This window comes from Balaenoptera physalus, assembly GCF_965194825.1.
Source record: "Balaenoptera physalus genome assembly, chromosome: 21".
In the NCBI taxonomy this organism is placed as follows: domain Eukaryota; kingdom Metazoa; phylum Chordata; class Mammalia; order Artiodactyla; family Balaenopteridae; genus Balaenoptera; species Balaenoptera physalus.
In genome coordinates, this window is record NC_138902.1 from 38,485,296 (window position 1) to 38,512,770 (window position 27,475).

The following is a 27,475-nucleotide window of genomic DNA, read 5'->3' on the forward strand; positions in this document are numbered from 1 at the left end:
AAAGAGAAAGGAGCAAGAAATGTCACAAAATGATAAGATAGAGTTGAAAAAGAACCAAACAGAACTTAGCGAAATTTAAAAAAAGATAAACAGTGTTTAAATCGTTTTGAACCTCCACATAAAAATGATGTCCTGGATAGAAAAAACAAACCAAGGTATTCTCATGAACTCCAATACACAAGCATGTGGAGACAAAGCACCCTCAGCCACAAGATCTGTGTGGGTACCAATGTCTATATAGGAGGAAAAAAGGAGGAGGTTATGGGTCAGTGGCTGATGACCTAAGAACAGACAATACCTAAATAGCTAAGTTATTATCAGAACGCACAGCAGGGTCAATTTGAGAACAGCACCTGGGTTTTGCCCAATTCAATAGCATGTGAGTACAAGGGGCCTACAGTAAGAAGGGCTGAAGGGTCCTGGAGCAGTCTACACCCTGTGAATTCTCAAAACTGACCCACCTGAGTGCGCTTCTAGGCTAGGGTCCTACACTGAGGAGAAATTGCTGGGGGTGGAACCAAAATTGATTAAGACAGGCACGACAGAGACAAAAGAAAGAGAGGGTCAAGATCAGGGATCCACAGATTCTTCCGTAAAGGACTAGATAGTAAAAATTTTAGGCTTTGAGGACCAGACAGTCTCTGTTACAACTACTCAGCCCTGCAGTTATAGTGCCAAAGTAGCCACACATGATATGAATGGATGTGGCTGTGTCCCAATAAAACTTTATTTACAGACACTGAAATATAAACTTCATATAATGTTCATATGTCCAAAATATCCTTTTGTTTTTGTTTTATTGCCTTTGATGTTTCAACCATTTATAATTGTAAAAAACACTCTTAACTCACAGGATGTACAAAAATTGGCGGTGGGCAAGATTTACTTTTCCAAGCCCTGGTATCAATCAAAATAGGGTAGAGGAAAAGACACAAGGAAGTTCAGATGCTCCACATCACTAGTCATCATGAAATGCAAATCAAATGTACGATGAGATACCACCTCACACCTGATAGGATGGCCTTTGCCAAAAAGACAAAAGATAAAAAATGTGGCAAAGATGTGCAGAAAAGGGAACCCTTATACACCTTATTGGTGGGAATGTGGAATATAAAATGGTGGAGCCACTATGGAAAACAGTATGGAGGTTCCTCAAAAAATTAAAAATTGACCTACCGTATGATCCAGCTATCCCACTCCTGAGTGTATATATTTGAAGGAGTGGAATCAGTATGTCAAAAAGATACCTGCACCACCATGTTCATTGCAACATTATTTACAATAGCCAAGATATGGAAACAACCTCAGTGTCAGTCAACGAATGAATGGATAAAGAAGATGTAGTATACACATACAATGGAATATTATTCAGCCAGGAGAAAGAAGGAAATCCTACCATTTGTGACAACATGGATGGGCTTGAAGGTATTATGCTAAGTGAAATAAGTCAGAGAAAGAAATACTGTAAGATGTCCACTTATATGTGGAATCTAAAAAATCAAACTTGTAAAAGTAAATAGTAGAATAATGGTTACCAAGAGAGAGGAGCTGGAAGAATTAGGGAGATGTTATGGGTCCAACTTTGCAACAAGTAGATAAATAAATTCCAGAGATCTAAGGCACAGCATAGTGATTACAGTCAACAATACTGTATTATATAATTCAAAGTCATAAAAAACTAGATCTGAATTGTTCTCACCACAAAAAAAGAAATGATAATTATGTGAAATGATAGAGGTGTTAGCTAACACACAGTGATAATTATATTGCGATATATAAGTGTACCAAATCAACACGTGTATATCTTAAATTTACACAATGTTGTATGTCATTTATATCTCAAAAATAAATACATTTAAAAGAAAAAAAGAAGCTCAGAAAGCAAGCCACCTTATTTTTGAAGACTACCAAACAACAGCAGTAGACGGTTCAGTTAGAAAAGCCACCTTAAGCCATGCTTCATCCTAAAAGTTCAAACTAATTTCACAAAGAAATAAGATATAGCCAACAGAAAACTATCAAGGTGAAATCCCATACAAAATTATTATAGGAAAAAAAGAGAAGGAGGAGTAATCCTGCACAGACAATAAAAGCATGAACAAAGACATGACCACAAAATAGATCAAGAACTATTATGACTTTAAGAAAATTATGTAAGACATAAAATAACACATAAGTGAGAATTAGAAAAACTCAACAATGAGGCAACAGAATTCAGGAACGATTTAAAAATAAAGGAAATTAATTTCAGAAGCAAAGGCTAAACTAAAAGGAACACAATAATAAATACAAAAAAGAAATGAAGAAATATTTTTTAAAATGTCAGAGAAAGTGACAAATATTAAAGACAGGCAAAGGAGATTACACACAGGAGCTCTTGAAGAAAAAACCAAATCAAACAAAAAAATCTGAATTAGTACTAAAAACTACAGTTCAAGAACCTTTCTTGAATTAAAAAAAAAAAAAAAAAAGATCTGAAGCTCTGTATTGAAAAAGTACACAACATACCTGAGAATACTGACCCAAAATGGTAAAAGTACAAAAGTTTAAAGAAAAAGGAAAAGATCTGTTGGACATCCAAAAAAAAAAAAAAAAAAAGAGCATGGTGACTATTAAGAAAAAAGTAGATTATCAAACTTTTTGACAGCACTGCTTTAGGAAAAGAAAATGAAATAACATATTTAAGATACTCAAGAAAGAAATGTATAAGAATTTTATATCCAGCAAACTGACTTAAGTATAAAAGGCACCAACTGTTACCAACATGCCAGAACTCAGAAAATATATTCATGAGTCTTTCCTGAATAATCTATTAGAGATCAAGGTTCAGACAACCAAAATGACTAAAGAGATATTGAATTAAGTACTGGTGAGGTGTACATATATAATACACACATGCACACATACATCACACACACACAAAAATGAAGCTTAAGAGAGAGACAGTATAATATCTACAAGCTCTGACAATGTAGCTATAGTACAACCATTTCAAAAATGGTAGAGGGAGAAAAAAAATGGGGGGAGAATGGGAGAACACATGCCAAAAAAACCAAAATGTAGTGTTTTTAGGAATCATATTGGTGGTAGCATTGGTATTATTATTCTGAGACTTCTGTGTATATAATATGGCATAAAACCAATGAGTTTTTATAGGATATTCTAAGTCTATCATCTTCTGTGTCTTTGAGAACTAGGTTCTCAGGTATGAAAGAAAGAAGATACAGATGTAATTGAGAAGAGACTGATTAGAACTGGACTCATGGGATATTTTACTTTTAATATATGCATATATTTCTTAGCTCTGTTCACTAAACATCCCTTAGGGACAAAACCGTGGCCTGGAAATATCATTTCACTTTAAGAAATCAAACCTTCTTGGAGAAATGGCTTATTTCATGTCTATAAAAGGAAAAGTGTGAGTGTGGGACATCTTGTCATACAAAACTGCAAGGAAGATGTCCAAGACTGTTAAGGTGATCTCGAAAGGACCTAGAAGCCAACTAGAAGAGGCTCCCACTGGATGAAGTGAGACACTTTGAGTTTTAATAAGAATAATTGCAATGGATTAAAGCCCTTCAAAGATGTTTAAATCCATGGGTTCTTAATGCTCTGAAAAATGACAGGAATGAAAAAGAACAAATTTATTTTCTTGAAAACTGATCTTGAAGCAATCAAACATTTATTCTACCACTTCTTTATAAACTGTACCACTTGGTAAACAAAGAATTATGAGGGAAAGTGTATCTTTATAAACGTATTCCAAATAATAAATGAAAAAGTACTGATAGACTTAGAAACTGCCCTTTGCAAACCCCTATGAATGGAAGTAGATGTTAAGTATCAGTATCACTGACTGCTAAGATCACAAAATAGACAACCAGGCATTATATTCTTCCAATTGGCTTAACGAAGGCATTGAGCCTGAATGATCCAGTCAGTGGTTTCAGCTGCCAGTTATCAGGAAATGCAGAGGACAGAGGAACATGCTGAACTGCACCATAAGTCTGCAACCACCAAAGTCCACATGGTGGGAAATGGTATAGATCAAATTAATTGGGTTCTTCAAAAGAAACTGGACAAACTGCAAGGGAGTAAAAGGAGGTAAAGGAGGAACATATGGATATTTAAAAGACTTAAAAGAGATGGTGAAAAAAATTAAATGGCCAAGGGTAAGAAAAAAATATTTAAAGGAAGTGTAGTTTTCAAATTAAACACAACTCATGAGAGAATTAGCAAACTGGAAAATACTGTCCAAAGAAATTGTTCAGAATGCATCACACCTTCTTTATCCACTGATGGGCACAAGTTATTTCCATATCTTGGTTATTGCAAACAATGCTGCAATGAATGTGAGGGTGCATATATCTTTTCAAATTAGCATTTCCTTTTGGGGGGGATAAATACCCGGAAGTGGGATTGCTGGATCATATGGTAGTTCTTTTTTTTTTTTTTTTAAATTATTAGCACCTTTAATTATTATTAATTAATTTATTTATTTTTTTGGCTGTGTTGGGTCTTCGTTTCTGTGCGAGGGCTTCCTCTAGTTGCGGCAAGTGGGGGCCACTCTTCATCGCGGTGCGCGGGCCTCTCACCATCGCGGCCTCTCTTGTTGCGGAGCACAGGCTCCAGACGCGCAGGCTCAGTAGTTGTGGCTCAAGGGCCTAGCCGCTCCGCGGCATGTGGGATCCTCCCAGACCAGGGCACGAACCTGTGTCCCCTGCATTAGCAGGCAGATTCTCAACCACTGCGCCACCAGGGAAGCCCCATATGGTAGTTCTATTTTTAATTTTTTGAGGAACTTCCATACTGTCTTCCATAGTGGCAGCACCAATTTACATTCTTATCAACATCCTCACCAATACTTGTTATTTCTTGTCTTTTTTGAAAACCTACCATTCTGACAGGTGTGAGGTGATATCTCATGGTGGTTTTGATTTGCATTTCCCTGATCATTAGTGATGTTGAGCATCTTTACATGTACCTGTTGGCCATGAGAATGTATCACAAAAGGACATGTAGAGCATATAAAAGAGAAGTTAAGAAAAAATGAGAAACTCCAACATATGTCAATTTCAAGTGTCAGAACAAAATGTTAAAGTGATGAGAGAACAAAGATATTTAAAGAATATTTAACATATTACTTAAAAAAATAATGGCCAAACTGGCCAGGTGTCAGGCTTGAGCCTCTGAAGTGGGAGAGCCGAGTTCAGGACACTGGTCCACCAGAGACCTCCTGGCCCCTCATAATATCAAGCAGCGAGAGCTCTCCCAGAGATCTCCATCTCAATGCTAAGACCCAGCTCCACTCAACGACCAGCAAGCTCCAGTGCTGGACACCCCATGCCAAACAACTAGCAAGACAGGAACACAACCCCACCCATTAGCAGAGAGGCTGCCTAAAATAACAACTTCACAGACACCCCAAAACACACCACCGGACACGGTCCTGCCCACCAGAAAGACAAGATCCAGCCTCATCCATCAGAACACAGGCACCAGTCCCCTCCACCAGGAAACCTACCCAACCCACTGAACCAACCTTACCCACTGGGGACAGATGCCAAAAACAACGGGAATTATGAACCTGCAGCCTGCAAAAAGGAGACCCCAAACACAGTAAGTTAAGCAAAATGAGAAGAAAAAGAAACACATAGCAGATGAAGGAGCAAGGTAAAAACCCACCAGACCAAACAAATGAAGAGGAAATAGGCAGTCTACCTGAAAAAGAATTCAGAGAAATGATAGTAAAGATGATCCAGAATCTTGGAAATAGAATGGAGAAAATACAAGAAAAGTTTAACAAGGACCTAGAAGAACTAAAGAGCAAACAAACAGTGAAGAAAAACACAATAAATGAAATTAAAAATTCTCTAGAAGGGGCTTCCCTGGTGGCGCAGTGGTTGAAAATCTTCCTGCCAATGCAGGGAACACGGGTTCGAGCCCTGGTCTGGGAAGATCCCACATGCCGCGGAGCAACTAGGCCCGTGAGCCACAATTACTGAGCCTGCGCGTCTGGAGCCTGTGCTCTGCAACAAGAGAGGCTGCGATAGTGAGAGGCCCGCACACTGCAATGAAGAGTGGCCCCCGCTTGCCGCAACTGGAGAAAGCCCTTGCACAGAAACGAAGACCCAACACAGCCATAAATAAATAAAAAAAAAAAATTCTCTAGAAGGAATCAATAGCAGAATAACTGAGGCAGAAGAACAGATAAGTGACCTGGAAGATAAAATAGTGGAAATAACTACTGCAGAGGAGAATAAAGAAAAAAGAATGAAAAGAATTGAGGACAGTCTCAGAGACCTCTGGGACAACATTAAATGCACCAACATTCCAATTATAGGGGTCCCAAAAGAAGAAGAGAGAAAGAAAGGGACTGAGAAAATATTTGAAGAGATTATAGTTGAAAACTTCCCTAATATGGGAAAGGAAATAGTCAATCAAGTCCAGGAAGCACAGAGTCCCATACAGGATAAATCCAAGGAGAAACACGCCAAGACACATATTAATCAAACTATCAAAAGTTAAATACAAAGAAAAAATATTAAAAACAGCAAGTGAAAAACAACAAATAACATACAAGGGAATCCCCATAAGGTTAACAGCTGATCTTTCAGCAGAAACTCTGCAAGCCAGAAGGGAGTGGCAGGACATATTAAAAGTGATGAAAGGGAAAAACCTACAACCAAGATTACTCTACCCATCAAGGATCTCATTCATATTCGATGGAAAAAATTAAAACCTTTACAGACAAGGAAAAGCTAAGAGAATTCAACACCACCAAACCAGCTTTACAACACATGCTAAAGGAACTTCTCTAGGCAGGAAACACAAGAGAAGGAAAAGATCTAGAATAACAAACCCAAAACAATTAAGAAAATGGTAACAGGAACATACATATCAATAATTACCTTAAATGCAAATGCATTAAATGCTCCCACCAAAAGACACAGACTGTCTGAATAGATACAAAAACAAGACCCGTATATATGCTGCCTACAAGAGACCCACTTCAGATCTAGGGACACGTACAGACTGAAAGTGAGGGGATGGAAAAAGATATTCCATGCAAATGGAAATCAAAAGAAAGCTGGAGTAGCAATTCTCATATCAGACAGAATAGATTTTGAAATAAAGACTATTACAAGAGACAAAGAAGGACACTACATAACGATCAAGGGAACAATCCAAGAAGAAGATATAACAATTGTGAATATGTATGCACCCAACATAGGAGCACCTCAACATATAGGCAAATGCTAACAGCCATAAAAGGGGAAATCGACAGTAACACACGATAGTAGGGGACTTTAACACCCCACTTTCACCAATGGACAGATCATCCAAAATGAAAATAATAAGGAAACACAAGCTTTAAATGACACATTAAACAAGATGGATTTAAATGATATTTATAGGACATTCCATCCAAAAACAACAGTATACAATTTCTTCTCAAGTGCTCATGGAACAATCTCCAGGATAGATCATATCTTGGGTCACAAATCAAGCCCTGGTAAATGTAAGAAAATTGAAATCATATCAAATATCTTTTCCAACCACAATGCTATGAGACTAGATATCAATATCAATATTATGGGGGAAAAAACTGTAAAAAAATACAAACACATGGAGGCTAAAAAATATGCTACTAAATAACCAAGAGATCACTGAAGAAATCAAAGAGGAAATCAAAAAATACCTAGAAACAAACGACAATGAGAACACGACAACCCAAAACCTATGGAATGCAGCAAAAGCAGTTCTAAGGGGGAAGTTTATAGCAATACAAACCCACCTCAAGAAACAAGAAAAATCTCAAATAAACAACCTAACCTTACACCTAAAGCAATTAGAGAAAGAAAAACCAAAAAAAACCCCAAAGTTAGCAGAAGAAAAGAAATCATAAAGATCTGATCAGAAATAAACGAAAAAGAAATGAAGGAAACAACTGCAAAGACCAATAAAACTAAAAGCTGGTTCTTTGAGAAGATAAACAAAATTGATAAACCATTAGTCAGACTCATCACGAAAAAAAGAGAAAAGACTCAAATCAATAGAATTAGAAATGAAAAAGGAGAAGTAACAACTGACACTGCAGAAATACAAAGGATCATGAGAGATTATTATAAGTAACTATATGCCAATAAAATGGAAAACCTGGAAGAAATGGACAAATTCTTAGAAAAGCACAACCTTCTGAGACTGAACCAGGAAGAAATAGAAAATATAAACAGACCAATCACAAGCACTGAAATTGAAACTCTGATTAAAAATCTTCCAACAAACAAAAGCCCAGGACCAGATGGCTTCACAGGCGAATTCTATCAAACATTTAGAGAAGAGCTAACACCTATCCTTCTCAAACTCTTCCAAAATATAGCAGAGAGAGGAACACTCCCAAACTCATTCTACAAGGCCACCATCACCCTAATACCAAAACCAAACAAAGATGTCACAAAAAAGAAAACTACAGGCCAATATCACTGATGAACAAAGATGCAAAAATCCTCAACAAAATACTAGCAAACAGAATCCAAAAGCCCATTAAAAGGATCATACACCATGATCAAGTGGGGTTTATCCCAGGAATGCAAGGATTCTTCAATATATGCAAATCAATCAATGGGATAAACCATATTAACAAACTGAAGAATAAAAACCATATGATCATCTCAATAGATGCAGAAAAAGCTTCTGACAAAATTCAACACCCATTTATGAAAAAAACCCTCCAGAAAGTAGGCATGGAGGGAAATTACCTCTACATAATAAAGGCCATATATGACAAACCCACAGCCAACATCATTCTCAATGGTGAAAAACTGAAACCATTTCCTCTAAGATCAGGAACAAGACAAGGTTGCCCACTCTCACCACTATTATTCAACATAGTTTTGGAAGTTTTAGCCACAGCAAGCAGAGAAGAAAAAGAAATAAAAGGAATCCAAATCGGAAAAGAAGAAATAAAATGGTCACTGTTTGCAGATGACATGATACTATACGTAGAGAATCCTAAAGATGCTACCAGAAAACTACTAGAGCTAATCAATGAATTTGGTAATGTAGCAGAATACAAAATTAATGCACAGAAATCTCTTGCATACCTATATACTAATGATGAAAAATCTGAAAGAGAAATTAAGGAAACACTCCCATTTACCACTGCAACAAAAAGAATACAATACCTAGGAATAAACCTATCTAAAGAGACAAAAGACCTGTATGTAGAAAACTATAAGACACTGATGAAAGAAATTAAAGATGATACAAACAGATGGAGAGATATACCATGTTCTTGGATTGGAAGAATCAACACTGTGAAAATGACTATAGTACCCAAAGCAATCTACAGATTCAGTGCAATCCCTATCAAACTACCAATGGCATTTTTCACAGAACTAGAACAAAAAATTTCACAATTTGTATAGAAACACAAAAGACCCCGAATAGCCAAAACAATCTTGAGAAAGAAAAATAGAGCTGGAGGAATCAGGCTCCCTGACTTCAGACTATACTACAAAGCTACAGTAATCAAGACAGTATGGTACTGGCACAAAAACAGAAATATAGATCAATGGAACAGGATAGAAAGCCCAGACATAAACCCACGCACCTATGGTCACCTTATCTTTGATAAAGGATGCAAGAATATACAATTGAGAAAAGACAGCCTCTTCAATAAGTGGTGCTGGGAAAACTGGACAGCTACATGTAAAACAATGAAATTAGAACACTTCCTAACACCATACACAAAAATAAACTCAAAATGGATTAAAGACCTAAATGTAAGGCCAGACACTATCAAACTCTTAGAGGAAAACATATGCAGATCACTGTATGACATAAATCACAGCAAGATCCTTTTTGACCCACCTCCTAGAGAAAGGGAAATAAAAACAAAAATAAACAAATGGGACCTAATGAAACTTAAAAGCTTTTGCACAGCAAAGGAAACCTTAAACAAGATGAAAAGACAACCATCAGAATGGGAGAAAATATTTGCAAACGAAGCTACTGACAAAGGATTAATCTCCAAAATATATAAGCAGCTCATGCAGCTCAATATCAAAAACACAAACAACCCAATCCAAAAATGGACAGAAGACCTAAAGAGACATTTCTCCACAGAAGATATACAGCTTGCCAACAAACATATGAAAGGATGCTCAACATCACTAATCATTAGAGAAATGCAAATCAAAACTATAATGAGGTATCACCTCATGCCAGTTAGAATGGCCATCATCAAAAAGTCTACAAATAATAAATGCTGGAGAGGTGTGGAGGAAAGGGAACCCTCTTGCACTGTTGGTGGGAATGTAAATTGATACAGCCACTATGGAGAACATATGGAGGTTCCTTAAAAAACTAAAAATAGAACTACCATATGACCCAGCAATCCCACTACTGGGCATATACTCTGAGGAAACCATAATTGAAAAAGAGTCATGTACCACAATGTTCATTGCAGCACTATTTACAATAGCCAGGACGTGGAAGCAACCTAAGTGTCCATGAACAGATGAATGGATAAAGAAGATGTGGCACATATATACAATGGAATATTACTGAGCCATAAAAAGGAACGAAATTGAGTTACTTGTAGTGAGGTGGATGGACACAGAGTCAGTCATACAGAGTGAACTAAGTCAGAAAGAGAAAAACAAATACCATATGCTAACACATATATATGGAATCTAAAAAAAAAAAAAAAAAAACGGTTCTGAAGAACCTAGGGGCAGGACAGGAATAAAGACGCAGACGTAGAGAATGGACTTGAGGACATGTAGAGAATGGACTTGAGGGGGAAGGGTAAGCTGGGACGAAGTGAGAGAGTGGCATGGACGTGTAGATACTACCAAATGTAAATTAGATAGCTAGTGGGAAGCAGCCCCATAGCACAGGGAGATCAGCTCGGTGCTTTGTGAGCACCTAGAGGGGTAGGATAGGGAGGGTGGGAGGGAGACGCAAGAGGGAGGGGATATGGGGATATATGTATACGTATAGCTGATTCACTTTGTGATACAGCAGAAACTAACACAGCATTGTAAAGCAATTATACTCCAATAAGGATGTTAAAAATATAAATATATAACGGCCAAGAAGTTTCCAGAATTGAGGAAGCACCAAAATATACAAAGCAAAATAAATTCACGCATAGATATCTCTTAGTGATGCTATATACCATCAAAGACAGAGACAAGATTACAAAATCAACCAGATTATCTACCAAAGAATATCAATTAGGCTGACAACAGTTTTTTTAATAGCAACAATGGAAGCCAGAGGAAGTAGAATATCTTCGATGTGCTAGAAAATCATTATAGATCTAAAGACACTCTCAGAAATTGAGAACATTTACCCCCAAAAAAAACTCAGGGAAGGAACATCCAAAGGGTGTACTTCAGGAAGAACAAGACAATCCCAGGAAGAAAGTCTAAAATGAAAGATTTGGTAAGTAAACAAAACAGTCAACATATGGGTAAACTTAAACACACATTAAGTTAATGACCATAGTAACCTAGTCAGCAAGGTTAAAACTGGAGAAATATGAGAACATTCAAAACATGGTATCCCCATAGCATGTAAGGTGGAAGCAGTAGTCAGTGGAACCAAAGCATCTTCAAATCCTTGTACTACTCAGGAGGATGGTAAAATAGACATTAACTTTGGACTGTTAAGTATGTATAAAACGTTTCAAAGGTAACCACTAAAAGAATAGAAATATGCATCTATCTTCTAGCGATGTGAGGAGAAATAAATGAAATGCAAAAGCAGATGAAAAGCTAAAGCTGACAACTGCTTTGAGCAGAGAGAATTTAGAGTTAGTAAATCAACAAGCCTCAAGATTTTTCATGGGGGCTTAGGATAGTATTAGACTATTCATAAAAAGCAAGTGGCTGCCTTTTTGATAGGCTAGGGTAAAAAGGAAATGAAAGCAACGATTCCTTATGCTTTCCTACCGGGAACTATAATTTATAACATTTGATACCTCCCCTGTTAAAATATTTTAGGTTAATTTTTAAATCTGCACCCAATTTAAAAGCTCCAGCAGGGAAAATGGACTTTAGATGGTTACCTCCTTCTCTCCCTTCAGTCTTCTCAGACGAGCAGCTGTATCTCCCTCCCCCCGATACCAACTGCCCCCTCACTGCCTGAGCAGCACCTGTGTAAGGACCTGATGGTGCCCCTGTGCTGGGGAACAGGGGTGCTGCTGTGGCCCAGCTCTGGCATTCACTTCAGATACTGCAGGGAGACTGCTCAGATCTTTTAACAGCAAAAAAAAAAAAAAAAAAAAAAAAAAAAAGATACTTTGTGATTGGACTTGAATGGAGATGATGCCAGAAAAGCATCCCTTCTTTCAGCTGGTAGCATGGGGCAACCCTTCAGCTCTCACAATGAAAAACTTTCCTCAACCGTTTTCTCTCCATCCAGCCAGCTGATTCCTTCGTAACTGTTTTTAAAATTTAAACCAAATCATCTGTTGTTTTATTCAGTTTTACATTGTAATTTTGGCAGACAATTTGTTTTTTAACTCCTGGACCAGTGGGTTTTACCACAAGGTTCTTATTTCATCAGTTCTAGAGAAAAACCACAAAACATGGTTGTAACTCTTCAAGTCTTACTGACCAGCTGGGTGCTATCCTTATTGACAGACAGCACCTCCAGGCACCTTCTTGAAGTAAAAGTGACTCAGAAGAAATCACTTGAATTTGCATCTTACTAGTTACAAAACGCCAACAGTCCCCAAATTACAGTGTGTTATGAGTTTGTGAGTCAGGTGTTTGGAATTCTACAGAAACAGTCTTAGCTGGTACTTGCTTCCTGGTCTTACCGTTATGTAACTATTATCCATCGCATCACTGAGGTATTGTATATTTACAATAGGAAATAATGTGTGGAGCATCTATCTTTCTTAACCATATTACAATACAGACATAGTTCACAGGACCTGGTCAGCTAACCCAGTCTTCAGCTCTGTCTCCTCCATTCTTTTTTTTTCTGTTTTTGGCCAGGCAATTTGGATTTTGTCCTCAACTGACCACTGGTCCAAGGAAAGGGTGTGGGAATTGTAGGACCTACTCCAGAAGGGGTGAGCACTGTTCACGGCGCAGGGAAGGTCTGTGGTCTCCCCCAAAGGAAGGGGCACTTACCTCTGGAGCTCTCCCCCAGCCTTCAGAAGGAGTGGAAGAGGAAGAGAGCGAGGGGAGCCCCCGTGGCCTGCTGGGCGGTCAGCCAGTAGGCAGACAAAGACTGCCGTAGGGGGCCAGAGCCCTCCCTTCCTGGGGCAGGAAGGAGGAATGTCAGTTCCCACAGGGCAATTCCTAGACCCTCCAAGGACATAAAGATTGGGAGCCCCCAAACACTTGACTCAGCCCCATCACTCCGGCCCCCTGTCCGGTGTTCAGAGTCCGCTCACAGTATTCAGTGTCAGCGGAAACTCTTCCTATGTCAGGCGGACTCCGGTTTGGGGCGTCCCTGGGATGACACCCCGTGGGGGGGGGACTAAGGAACAGGCCCCCGAGGCTGTGGGAAGAGGAGAGGGCAGAAGAAACGCGTGTGGGGAGGAATGAGAACTTCTGCAGCCAAGTGAAGAGGAGGAAAGCATTCCAGAGTTGGGGTATTCCTGGTGTTCGGGGGGCCACGGGCAGGCCGTGGACGGGGCGGCCATGGTCCGCCGGGGAGAGGTGTGGGCCTCGGGACCCAGGTAGGATCTACCCAGGATGGACGCCTTCACAGGGTTTTCAGGCTGGAGTGTGGGTAGCCCAGAGTTTCTTAGTGTCCCTTCTACACCCTCCCCAGAGGTAAAATGAAGCTCATGTGGCATTTGAATTGTGCCTGGGCCGAGGGTTCCAAGGAGCAGTGCAGCTGCGATGGGGAATGGGTGGGAATGCCAGCGAAATTCTGCCAACTTCCACCGCAGCAAAGACGATGGGACCACCTCAGCCAGGACCTCCCCTCCCACGGCTGGGGGGCTGAGGCCACCGGGGGCTCCCAGGAGGGTACCGGTGATGCAGGCCTGGGAAGAGAAGCGGGGAGGCTGCTGGTCCGGAGCTTGTGCGAGTCCCCAGGCCTGGGCAACTACGGTCATATGGGAGCCACCAGGCAACTTGGCTTTGAGACCCTCAACTACTCAGTTGCCTCCTCAGAAATGGGCTTTAGGACTTCCGGGGGTGCCCCCGGCGCAGTGGGGAAGCCAGGGAAGGAAAAGGAGTTCCCTGATCCCAGGGAGGCCCAGAAAAGTAGTGAGAGGTCTGTTAGCCCTAGACTCACAGAGTTGGGAGGGATCTGAAGGTCTTAGCTGGGGCCTCTGTGCTACTCTCTGCATATTTATTTGTGCATGGGGTCCAAGCCTTGAGCGCATCTGTTCAGCTATGTTCATCCCACCTGCCAATGCTCATCAAGTCTAAAATAGTGGTGAGGGGCTCCACATCAGCTCAGAGACATTCGTTGCCTTTTTTTCCGAAGCTCAAATGGATGAAGGGTTATGATGTAAAGCATGTGTGTTTTTCATACACCGTGTCCTTGGTCCTGCACCCTAGCTTCCTAGCAGCGCTCGTCAGAGAGACAGGGAAGCCCTCGGTGCCTGGTGCACCAGAAGGCACCGTACAGATGAAACGGGGAGGAGGGGGATTGAAGACCCAAGGGGAGACTTAGTTCTCCTCTTTCCTCGTCTTCTCCCTCTATGGGAAGAAAGGCAAGCTTTGGATCGAGAAGACTGGAACAATCTAGGGAGGGGAAAATGGGCTGCATGGAGACGGTCGGCTTGCAGCACTTACTGAACCTAGTGATGCCACCTGCAAAGAGGTACCTGATCAAAACTGCAAAATCGGAGTCCTTTTCGGGCCGGCCCCGGTTCCCTTTGTGAGACCCCTCCCACCACCTCCCCTGGGCAGCTCTGTGAGGACTAAAGTCACCTCCCTACTCTGGTCAGCCTGCCATGGCCAGATTTCTATTCCCTAATCAGATCTTGCATTCCTTGACCATCTCCATCACTCGCCTGAGTAAAGTAATTCACAGCAAGGTTGAAAAGCCAACTGCTTTTTCAGAGATGGAGGACACAGATGAAAGGGACCCACGTCATAGAAGGAATGTCTGTCCTTGTGGGTGAAACCACCTCCTGAGGGTGCCCACTCCTCAGTGGCAGAAGGGAGATTCAGATCCCACCGGTCTGACTCCAAAAGCCACATTCTTTCCAAACAAATTTCCAAAAACCGACTATGTGCGAGAACCCTTTCCTTAGGGATGAAGGGGTCCTTCCCGAACCAGTTACTTCAGGTTCATGGTGCTTTGCCTCCTGTTTCCCCTCCTGCCCGTGAAATAAACACATGGGATCTGTATTGCAGCCACAGGGGACTCCCAAGCACCCCAGGGAAATCTCCGTAACAGAGGAATTGCTGGAGGAGGGAACATGGGTTGACTCAAGAAAAGCACAATCGCAACTCACAAGAGTGCCAGCCCTGCAAATCACAAGAGTGCCAGCCCTAAGTGGTTGTTCCAGTAAGGCTGGTGTGCGAGTTCCTTCTTGCAGCGCCTACTTGAGATGCCTTACCAGCAGGCACCAGTTAAACCATGGTAACTAATAACGCTTCTGAAGGAAAAGGGAAAACGGGAGAATTTCAATCAATTCGATACATTCAGTTGTTATCACGTGAATGTTCTCAAACCAAAATACTAATTTTGAGATGATTTAGAACTAATCAGATAATGCTACCTCTGCCGGACAAGATAAATTATCCCTCGAGGATTAAAAACAACAAAAAGAAATAAGTTTATATGACTGCAAAGTTCTCATGAAATGGATGAGATTCTCAAACTCACGAGTATAGGCAAAAAAAAAAAAAATCAGACAGGAAAAGTTAAAATCATGTAAAGAAGTAAAGATCCCATCTACATTGAATTATGTTAATATAGTAAAACTAAGCTGTAGAGATTTGGTGAAGGAAGTTGAGTTTCCAATCTCACGTTCACAATTGTAACTCCACAACCCGCTAAGAAATATGCCCCATTATTTACTGCTTTCAAATTTAATAAATCTTCAGCTAACAGTGATATTCAGAGACAGGAATGTCATAGTTCTCTGAGTTCCCCGGTTAAAGTGGTTAACCAGAAACCCTTTTTGAGTTCAATCCTTCCTTTTGAAAATCTTTCACGTTTTTTTCCTCTGTTTTCTTGTCCTAATAAGTACAGTGTACTCACCAGAGAATCTTTCTTCCAGAACCTCAGAATTATTGTACCATGCTGTGTTTGTGGGAAGTCTAAGAGACTGGGCTCAATTTGTAACCACCCTGGAAAACAGCCTGTTGCTTTTTTGATAAGTGTCTGGTAGGAATTCATTGAGTTGTGAGTAAACTCTTCCAAGTGACAAAAATAGGAAGTAAAGCCAAAGGATCTAGTTGAAGTTTCACTGAGTTCTGTCTCAATGAACAAAGGTCTCCTCCAGTTTCCCAGCCTGAGCAAACACACACACAACACCTATTTGAGATGGAGTTTTCAAAAAGTAGATAGAATCCTTGCATCTGAGGCAGTCATAAACTAGGATAAATATTGATAGTTAAGTCTATCACATAGAGTTGTATTTAAAGTACAGTGAGGATAGGAATTAAGTGGATGCAGGAGGAGGGAGAGTGATAGGGCAGATGGCACTTGAATTAGCCTTGGAAAATGTGAATGGGATTTCTGGACAGAGGGAGGATGGTGGAGAGGCCATTCCAGAAGAAGGAAACAGCATTGATAAAGGCATATAGATGGAACTACATGGCACTTACAGGAAATAGTAATGCATCCATCTACATAGACTAGATTGTAGGGTTCAAGATGCAGAAAAGATGATTATGATGCCAGAAACAGAGACTAGATGGAACGAGTGAGTGACAACTTGGGTGTTTCATGCTAAGTGTGTAATTTAGTAAGCACTGGAAAGTCGCCAGAAGTTTTAAAGCAGGAAAACAATGGTGTGATCAAATTTGTGTTTGGGGCAGGTCATTCTGACAGGAGAGTGTTGGGTGGCTTGGGTGGGGCTGGCCTGGAGGTGAAAACCTGAGAGGTTATCGCTGTGGAAAAATTAGGAGCATCTGAGCTGCGGCAGCGACAGAGAGAACAGAGAGAAAGGGTGAGATTAGTGAGTCGTCTTGAAGGAGGATTGATCGATAGGACCTGTTGATTGCCTGATTTAGATAATCGGGATTCTCAGTGGATAGAGGGATAATTTAGTCCCATAAACTAGGGAGGATACACGGATAAAGAGGCTTAGAGGGAAGAACACGAATTTGAATACTAGGTAAATCTGAGGAGCCTGTAGGATTTCTGGATTAAAATCTCTAAGGACCAGTTGGATGGATCCTTACATGATTGAATCCCCCAAAGAGCATCTTAATATCCATGCAAAGTTTCATGACTAGGCAACCCTCGACAGCACAAATACTTGACATTAAACACATAGTCTGCAAACAGACAATGAAGGACCACAAAACCCATTCACCAAGACCAACCAAGAAGTCTGAAGATGGATGCTGTGCTATGTTTGTTATTTGGTGCTCAATTTCCCCACCATCCCACGGTGCCATTGGACCTCTAAGTTCGCCCCAGCAGGACCTCATGAAATAACTACCACTCCTGACTCCAAATGATCGCCCAGGGGAGGCTTAAACTTGGGACTCAAACTCAACAAGGAATCCTTTCTGATTCTATGAAAAATATGGTAGACAAGTGATCTTATTCTGTTTAGTGGACATCCTCTCTCTATCCTCTGCTGACCACGTGCAGTTCCCCAAGCGATTCAAGGCCTACAGCTGCATAGCCTCCAACCACATTCCTTTGTACGACACACGCCTGAATACAGGAAGATTCCGTGTGCTGTACAAACCACCCCTCTGTATGAGCTAAGACTTTGACTCCAACTCTAAGCCAGGTTTCCCCCATCACTACCAATGACATGTAGCTGTACTGGGTTGCTTGTTGACTCCAAACAAACAAACAAAAAACTGCTTTCTTATCTGAGCACACAAGAGAGTTTTGTCACAAATAAGCGCCATGCATAATCAAATTTCCCATATAAAATTAGGGTAGTTTCATGATTGCTTCGGTGGTATTGTTAAATTACTTTGATCTGAGGTACAGTGTACATTGTGATTCCATCAAAATCTCTGCCAAAGCAGCCAACAGGGTAGAGTACATGAAACATCTATCCAGCATGAAACAAGATTTGTTGGGAGATTAAACAGGAATGAGGCCAAGGGCAGAAGATTGAGAGCTGAATCATTTGTTGTCTTGTCATAATGCTAAGGTAGTGAATTTCAACTCTGGCTGTGGCTTGGAGTTACCTGAGATTATTTCCCATCCTCACCCCCCAAAGATACTGTGCCTGGGCTCCAGTCCCAGAGATTCAGAAGCAAACCCCCTCCACCACGTGCACTTTTAAATGATTCCTTCTTGCAGTGTCTTTTATTCATGGTACAAGAAAACTGATGACCTTCCAGAAGAAACTGAAAATGACCATGAATGTGCATTCCCTCAGCCGACATGCGATACCCAGAGTGGGTCAGGATTGGAGGGACTGGGGAATAAAGCCTGGATGACACGGGATGTGCATGTTTCTGAGAGACACTTGGACTCCTCGGGATTTCCCTGGGCGTTTCTGAAGCTGCAACTGGGATCAAGCCTTGTGAGCGCCCCCCGTCCTCTCCCCATCAAAATAACATTACCCAGTCTACTCAAAGACACTCGGCAGCCTGCAACAGGAGAGGCGGGAGGTACACCCCCCGACCCTGGGCTCGGGGACAAGGGAGCTGCTGTAGTAGGTCAGGGGGAGGGTGTGACAGTGCCCAGAGGTTGGCCATCATCAGCAGGGGTCTGTTTGGTCCCCAGGTCTCTCTTTCCCCAAAGTTCTGTCACAGTAAATGAAGAATGAGGGCCCAGGGACCTTGGCCGGCAATGCTCGTAGCTGGGAACTGTGACCCCCAGGCCATCACCAGTGAGCACAGCCGGGATCCAGGTGGAAAGGGACGCGGCTCTCGGACCTCAGCTCGCAGGACCCCAGACCCCCCTCATGGCCCCAGGCCTGCCCCACCACACCCCTCTGACTCCAGCCATTGGCCACCTGGACGCCGCCCCACTGTGACCGAGAATCATCGTGACCAGCCCTGCAGAAGGCCAGCCTGCTCGTGCCGACAGGAGGAGGCCGAGTCAAGCAGATGTGAGTGGCCAAGATTCGAGGACAAGGCACATTGTCACAGGCACGGCTCCATCTCCTGAGGATCTGCCCTGCGACGCCTCTGGGCGAGATGCTTCACGTGCATCTCGAGTCCAAATACAGAAACGAGACTTAGGTTCAACGCATAGGAAGGTCAGATCCTCGGCCCTTCAGGGACCCTGCAGCTTCCGGGTGAGATCTCCCATTGGTTCATTAACCCACTTGGACCCTCTTACAGTACTTTGATTTGGGGGTGGGCTTGTAGATTTTCCTGCACGACGCGTGGAAGGTGTAAGTCGGATGATCCACTGGTCCTCGGAGTTTCGTCCAGTCAAGAGGGGGCGGAGAACAAAGCCTTTTAGAGGCAGAGCGACTTCAGAGATTACCTGGCCCAAACCTTCATTTCAAACGCGAGGAAACAGACTTAGAGAGGAGAAATGATTGTACATCATTTCAAGGGTGAGGACCCCGGGGCCCTGACTTGTCCCCCAGTTTCCCTCTGGTGAATGCAGCATATGTGGTTTCCAGGGAAATCAGTCAAGTCCTCAACAGCAGATAATGAGGTCGCTGAGGCTGGGGTCCCAGAGGTGGACACAGAGGAGCCGCAGTGGCCGCAGGAAACAGATAGAAAGGACAGTGGCGCCAGAGGTGGCATAAGGCAGCATGGGGTTAAGTGACAAGTGGACGGCTTAGCAACTACCGTTTGGGAACTGAAAAGGTGAGATCACGACGTAGGTGGATGAGAAAGAAGTTATTGGGTAAGTTTATCCTCCAGATGAAAAGGCATGGACGCGTCAGGGTCCCAGGGAGGTGTTGACCTTGCTCTTAGGTGATACCAGGATGCGTTGCCTGGGCAACAGGATGGACTTTGATAAAATGTGGCCACAGGAGATGAAATGCTTCCGTGCATTTTGGAAGCCTGATTTTTCTGTCTAAAGTGGTTGACACGAAAGCATATTGGGTTCTACAAAAGTTCTGCTTACAGGTTTGAATTAGGGATGATTAATAAATTCCCAGTTGGGTGGGATTTCGTGTGAGGCGTATGCAAAGAAAGTTGAGGCAGGAACACGACCTTGTTGTTTACCCATCGCTGTATTAATTCGTTCTAAATTATCTCTAAGATTTGTATCCACAGCCAAAGGTCACATTATGATTGAGACAAAGTTTTCCTTTTGGTTGGAAGTTCATTCTTAGCACCCGAACACCTTGGCAAGGCCTCCCCCTCAGGCTCCTGACCACTGCCCTGGGCCACCCTCTCATGAGCTCTGGACATTCCACCGCAATAACCTCCTAACTTGTCTTTTTCCTCCAGAAGAACATATTAGGAAAACCACCATCAAGCTCCTAAGGGTCAAGAGAATATACAGTTCATGTTGTGTATGTGCAGATTCTGTGTCACATATTCGAGGCCAGAGTTTGCTGTTACGGTCTGGTGGAATTTCCAGAAACTGGTATTCCTCAGAGGAATGTTTCAAGTCTGCTGTTTGAAGCTTGGTAATTTTACCTGGCCTTCTTTTTTTATTCAGATTAATCAACCAGTGTTGGGAATTCCTTCATAAGCCCACTCTCCTGCCTCCTTTACATCAGATAAGCCCACATACTACAGACAGAATCCAACTTGCACTAAACTAGAAAACACAAGAAAAGCAAGTAAGAATCACTTACTCAGGAAAAACATCGCTCTTTTCGATTTAAACAGGTTTTTTTCTCCTTAGTCAAGATATATTTATTATCATTTCCAGAATTACTCTTGTAAGTATCTGGTTATCATAACCACAGAAAGACAGCTGATTAGTTTCAACTGCTGGATAAAAGCATGCAGCATTTTCAAGATTTCTGGTTTCACCCTTTTAACCCAAAGAATAACTATAAATAGATGGTAGAGTCTGGGATTTCCACAGCTAAGTGCTGCTATAAATAGTTTTAAACATTTTCCCACTTCATGTTTTCTAAAAGAACATTCTTCGCTTCCTTTCTTGGATAACCTCTGGGAATAAAGTGAAATCACATTCAGAATTTTATTGAGGGAGTTTAACGAAACTCTTAATGAACCTATTAGCAATTCTAGACATTCCTCAGAGATTGAAAGAACTGAAAATAAAATGATTCTACAAATTAATCAAATAGTCCTGAGGAATGTATTTTTAAAATAAGCTTTTAAATCGTCATCTCTTCTCTCTCAATACTGGGAATTTTCTTTGTAAAAACATTAAGCCAAGACCTGGACCCCTCACTTACAGTTGCGATTTAACTTAAGTGAAATTTATTCTCGTTTTCTTGAGAACTTAGCTAGATTGGGAACTGTGGAGGCTACAAAATGAAAAGAATTTCTTTTTCTTTCAACTTTCTTTACACATAAACATCCAGAAAGAAAGATGTGAGTTCACTTCAGCTGTTCAGGCATCCAGACTATTTATCTTCTTGCTTCAAGAATATTCATAGGACACCCTATAGAACACACACACAGATTTTAAATTCTCTGAAAAATCTCTGCCATTAAACGCTTTCCCATGGTGCATGTCCGTAGCAGTCAGAGCAAAGCCAGAGCAGCACAGACGTGCCTCTCCTGAGAGGGATGCCTGCATTCTAGCAGCCTCTGCTGGTGGTTATTTTTGACAGTGGAGAAAGCAAAATTAGCCAGTCTCCTAAATGGCAGGAAAATTAACAAAGAAAGGACAGCGACGAACACAGGTAATGTTAGTAAATCTTATGTTCCTTATGTTATGTTTTATATTTTGGTTAAAGAGAAAAGGGGGGGGGGAGAAATGAGATGCTATAAAATTTAGAGATTTACAAAAATTAAGACAATTTTTACTTTTAGATTTACAAAAAATATTGAGCAAGAAGTAGAGAGTTCCCATATATCCCCTCACACACCGCCCATTTTCCCCTATTTCTAACATCTTACATTAGTGTTGTACATTTGCTACAAGTGATGAACCCATATGAACATTAACTAAAGGTCATAGTTTATATTACAGTTCACTTTTTGCGTTGTACATTCTATGGGTTTTAACAAATGTATAATGACATGTATCCGTCATTATAGTATCATACAGAAAAATAGTTTTAGTGTCCTAAAAATTCTCTGTGCTCTCTGTATTCATCCCTTCCTTGCTCCAACCCTGGGCAAGTACTGATTTTTTACTCTCTCCGTAGTTTCGCCTTTTCCAGAATGTCATATAGTTGGAATCATACAGTATGTAACCTTTTTCAGATTAGTTTCTTTTACTTTGTAATATGCATTTAAGGTTCTTCTATGTCTTTTTGGGGATTGATAGCTCATTTCTTTTTATAACTGATTAATATTCCATTGCCTGGATGTAGCCTAGTTTATTTATCCTTTTACTAACTGAAGTACATTTTGGTAGCTTCCAAGTTTTGGCAATTATGAAATAAAAACATGCATGTGCAGGTTTTTGTGGGGACGTAAGTTTTCAGCTCCTTTGGGTAAATATCAAGGAGCATAACTGCTGGATCACGTGGTAAGAGTATGTTTAGTGTAGTAAGAAACTGCCCGCTGTCTTCCCAAGTGACTACCATTTTGCATTCCCACCATCAATGAATGAGAGTTCCTGTTACCCCACATTCTCACCAGCATTTGGTGTTGTCAGCGTTCCAGATTTTGGCCATTCTAATAGGTGTGTAGTGGTATCTCCTTGTTTTAACTTGCATTTCTCTGATGACATGTGATGTGCTGCATCTTTTCTTATGCTTATTTGTCATCTGTATATCTTCTTTGGCAAGGTGTCTGTTAAGGTCTTTGGTCCATTTTTTTAAAACTGGGTTATTTGTTTTCTTACTTCTGAGATTTAAGAGTTCTTTGAATATTTTGGATAACAGTTCTTTACCTGATGTGTCTTTTGCAAATATTTTCTCTTAGTCTGTGGCTGGTCTTCAAATTTTCTTAATATTGTCTTTCACAGAGCAGAAATTTTAAATTTCAACGAAGGGCAGTTTATCAATCATGTCTTTCATGGATTGTGTCTTTGGTGTTCTATCTAAAAAGGCATCACCATACCCAAGGTCATGTAGGTTTCCTCCTGTTATCTTCTAGAAGTTTTCATAGTTTTACATTTTACATTTAGGTCTGTGATCCATATTGAGTTAATTTTTGTGAAAGGTGTAATTTCTGGGTCTGGGTTTATTTTATTGCAAGTGGATGTCCAGTTGTTCCAGCACCATTTTCCCCCAGTTTTATTGGGATTTAATTGACAAATAACACTGTATAAGTTTAAGGTGTTCAATGTAGTGGTTTTATATATGTATCTAATCAGCACCATTTGTTGAAAAGACAATCTTTTCTCCATTGTTTTGTCTTTGCTTGTTTGCAAAGATCAGTTCCCTTCTGTTATAGGTTGAATTGTGTCCCCCCCCAAAAGATATGTTTAAATACTCACCTTAAATACCTATAAGTGTGATCTTATTTGGAAATAGGGTCTTTGCAGATTATCAAGTTAAGATGAAGTCATTAGGTTGGGTCCTAATTCAATATGGCTGATGTCCTTATGTCTTAGTACATTTGAGCTGCTATAATAAAAACACCATAGACTGGATGGCTTAAACAACAGAAATTTATCACAGATCTGGAGGGTGTGTAGTCCAAGATGAAAATGCTGGCTGATATGGTGCCTGGTCAGAGCCTGCTTCCTGGTTCATAGACAACTGTCTTCTTGCTGTGTCGCACTTGGCAGCAGGGGTCAGGGTGCTGTCTGGGGTCTCCTTTTTAAGGGCATAATTCCATTCATGAGGGCTCTGCCATCATGATTGAGTCACCTCCCTAAGGCCCCCACCTCCAAATACCATCACGTTGGGCATCAGAATTTCAACATATGAATTTTGGAGGGACACAAATATTCAGTCTGTAGCATCTCACATAAAGGTGAAATTTGAACACAGACATATACAGAGGAAGAAAACATAGACACACACAGGTAAAAGACAGCCACGTGAATGGACAGATTTATCTACAAGCCAGAGAACAAGGGTTGCCAGCAAACAGCAGAAGCTAGAAGAGGCAAGAAAGGATCCTTCCGTAGAATGGTTAAGACTAGCCTCCAGAAGCATGAAGTAACAATTTCTGTTGCTTTAAGCCACAGTTTTTGGTACTTTGTGCGGCAGTGTTAGAAAACTAATACACTGTCTATTCCTAGTTTGCTGGAATCTTTTGCTTCTGTTTTTTAAATCAGAAATGGATGCTGAACTTCACCAATGCTTTTTCTGCATATATTGATATTACCATATGGTTTTTATTTTTTCTATATGATGAATTACATTGATTTTTAATTTTTTTCCGAATGTTTTTCTTCATCTATTGAGATTACCATGTGGGTTTTCTTTTTTATTCTATTAGTAGGGTGAGTTATATTGACTTTTGAATGTTGAACTAGTCTTGAGTTCCTAGAATGAACCTCACTTGGTTGTGATATATTATCCTTTTGACATATTGCCAGATTTGATTTGCTAATATTTTTCTGAGAACTTCATGACTCTGTTCCTGAAGGATATTGGTCTCCAGTTTTCTTCTCTTGTTTTCTCCTTGTATGACTTTTTTTTTTTTTTTTCCGGCCACACCATGCGTGGCATGTGGGATCCTAGTTCCCCAACCAGGGATCACACCCTCATGCCCTGCATTGGAAGCGTGGAGTTTTAACCACTGAACCACCAGGGAAGTCCCTCTTTATATGACTTTTGCATCAGAATAATACCTTGTAAGATATGCTGGGAAGTTAGCTTTCCTCTTCTGTATTCTGGAAGAGATTGGTAAAATTCACCAGTAAATCAGGGCATTTAGGCTTGGCGTTCTCCCCAAATGGGGATTTTTTTTTTTAAAGCTATATATCCAGTTTAATAAATATAGAACTATCCAGTTTCTACTTCTTCTAGAACAAGATTTGGTAGCTTGCGCCTTTCAAATAATTGGTCTGTTTAATCTAAATTGTTGAATTTATGAGACTAGAGTTCTTCATAGTGTTCCCTTGTCCTTTTAATGTTTATGGAATCAGTACTGGGATCCCATCTTTCATTCCTGTTATTGGTAATCTGTGTATTCTCTCATGTTTTTCTTGGTCAGCCTAGTTGGTAGTTCATTAATTTTACTGATATTTTCAAAGAACTAGTTTGGGGTCAAATTTCTCTAATGTCTGTTTTGAATTTCATTTATTGTTATTATTTCTTCCTGCTTTGAGTTTACTTTTTTGTTGTGTTTTTTTTTATATTCCACAAATATGCCATATTGCATTTCATTTTTATTCAGTTCAAACTTTATAATTACCCTAGAAAATTCCTCTTTGCCCCATTAGCTATTTAGAAGTACACTGTTTAATTTATAAATATTTGGGAATTTTTCAGTTATTGATTTCCAATTTAATACCATTAGGGTCAGAGAAAACAACTGGAATAATTTCCATTTATGCTTTTAAATTTTTTAAGGTATGTTTTATGGTCCAGAATATGGTTTATCTTGGTAAATGTTTCCTATGCACTTGAAAAGAATATGTATCCTACTGTTTGGGGTGAAGTATTTTATAATTATCAATTTTATCAAATTGATTGGTAATGTTTTTCTGGTCTTCTACATCCTTATTGATTTTTGGTCTATTTGTTCTATCAGTTATCAAGAGAGAGGTCTTGAGATCTCTAAGTATAATTGCAGACTTATCTCTTTTAAATTCTCTCATATTTAAAAACATTTTTAATTGCTTAATGTGGTAAAAATACATATCATAAAGTTTACCATTTTAACCACTTATAGGTGTACAACTTAGTGGCATTAAATATGTTCACAATGTTATCCAGCCATCACCACCATCCATTTCCAGAACTCTTTCATCATGGCAAACAGAAACTCTTTACCCACTAAACACTAACTCCCCAGGTCCCCCTCCCCATAGTCCCTGGTAACCTCTGTTCTACTTTCTGTCTCTAGGAAACTGCTTACTCTGGGTACTTCATATTAATGGAATCATACAATATTTGTCATTTTATGTCTGGTTTATTTCACCTAACATAATGTTTTCAAGGTTTATCTATGTTGTAGCATATATCAAAATTTCATTCCTTTTTAAGAATGAATAATATGCTAGTATATATATATGTGTGTGTGTGTATATATATATATATATATATATATATGCTACATTTAAAACAAAAATCTCTTCATATGTTGATGGATGTTTGGGTTGCTTCCACCTTTTGGCTATTGTGAATAATGCTGCTGTGAACATTGGTGTGCAAGTATTTGAGTCCCTGCTTTCAATTCTTTTGAATATATACCCAGAAGTAGAATTGCTGAATCATATGGTAATTCTGTTCAACTTTTTGAGGAATCAAACATTTTCCCACAGTGGCTACACATTTTACATTCTTATTGGCAGATACTTGTTCATTTTTTTCTTTTCTTTAAAAATAGCCATCCTATTGTGTGTGAACTGGTATCTCACTGTGGTTTTGATTTGCATTTTCCTAATGACTTGTGATGTTGAGTACCATTTCGTGTGCTTTTTAGCCATTTATATACTTTCTTTGGAGAAATGTCTATTTAAGTATTTTGCCCATTTCTGAATTGTGTTGATTTTTGCTGTTGAATTGCAGGGGTTCTTTATATATTCTAACTTATTTTTTTTATCAAATATATGATTTGAAAATATTTTCTCCCACTCTATGTCTACCTTTTCACTTTCCTGATAGTGTCCTTTGATGAATAAAAGCTTTCAATTTTGATAAATTCCAATTAATGTATTTTTTCCTATTGCCAGTAGATTTGGGGAGGGATTTTATTGAACCTGTAGATAATGTTGGGTAGTTTGTCATGTTAGCAATATTAAATCTTCCAATCTATGAACATGCGCTCTCTCTCCATTTACTTACGTCTTTAATTTCTTTCAGAAATTTTTGTAGTTTTCAGTGTACAAGTCTTTTGTCTCCTTGGTTAAATTTATCCTTAAATATTTTACTCTTTCTGATTCTATCATAAATGATTTTGTCTCTTAATTTCCATTTTTGGATTGTCTAGTGTATAAAAATAAAACCCATTTTTGTGTGTTCATTTTTTATCCTGCAACTTTGAATTGTTTATTAGCTCTAGCAGGGTTTTTTTGGTTGTTTTTGAAACAGTGTAATTCTGTCAGAATTTGCTCCATATATTTCGATGCCCTGTAGTCGGGGGTATTCGCATTTAAGATCGTTATGTCTTCTTAATGAACTGACCCCTTTATCATTATGTATTTTGTTTTGGCCACTTCAGCTTTCTTTGGATTAGTGTTCGGATATTACTTTTCC

The 27,475-nt window shown here is 40.0% G+C and overlaps 2 protein-coding genes across 5 annotated transcripts in view; one reads left to right on the top strand and one right to left on the bottom strand.

Annotated features, from left to right (window-relative positions):
- MCPH1 (microcephalin 1) overlaps positions 1–27,475 on the top strand; it is a 348,745-nt gene that overhangs the window by 274,579 nt on the left and 46,691 nt on the right. The window lies entirely within an intron of this gene.
- LOC309651401 (uncharacterized protein) overlaps positions 1–27,475 on the bottom strand; it is a 142,855-nt gene that overhangs the window by 65,161 nt on the left and 50,219 nt on the right. The window lies entirely within an intron of this gene.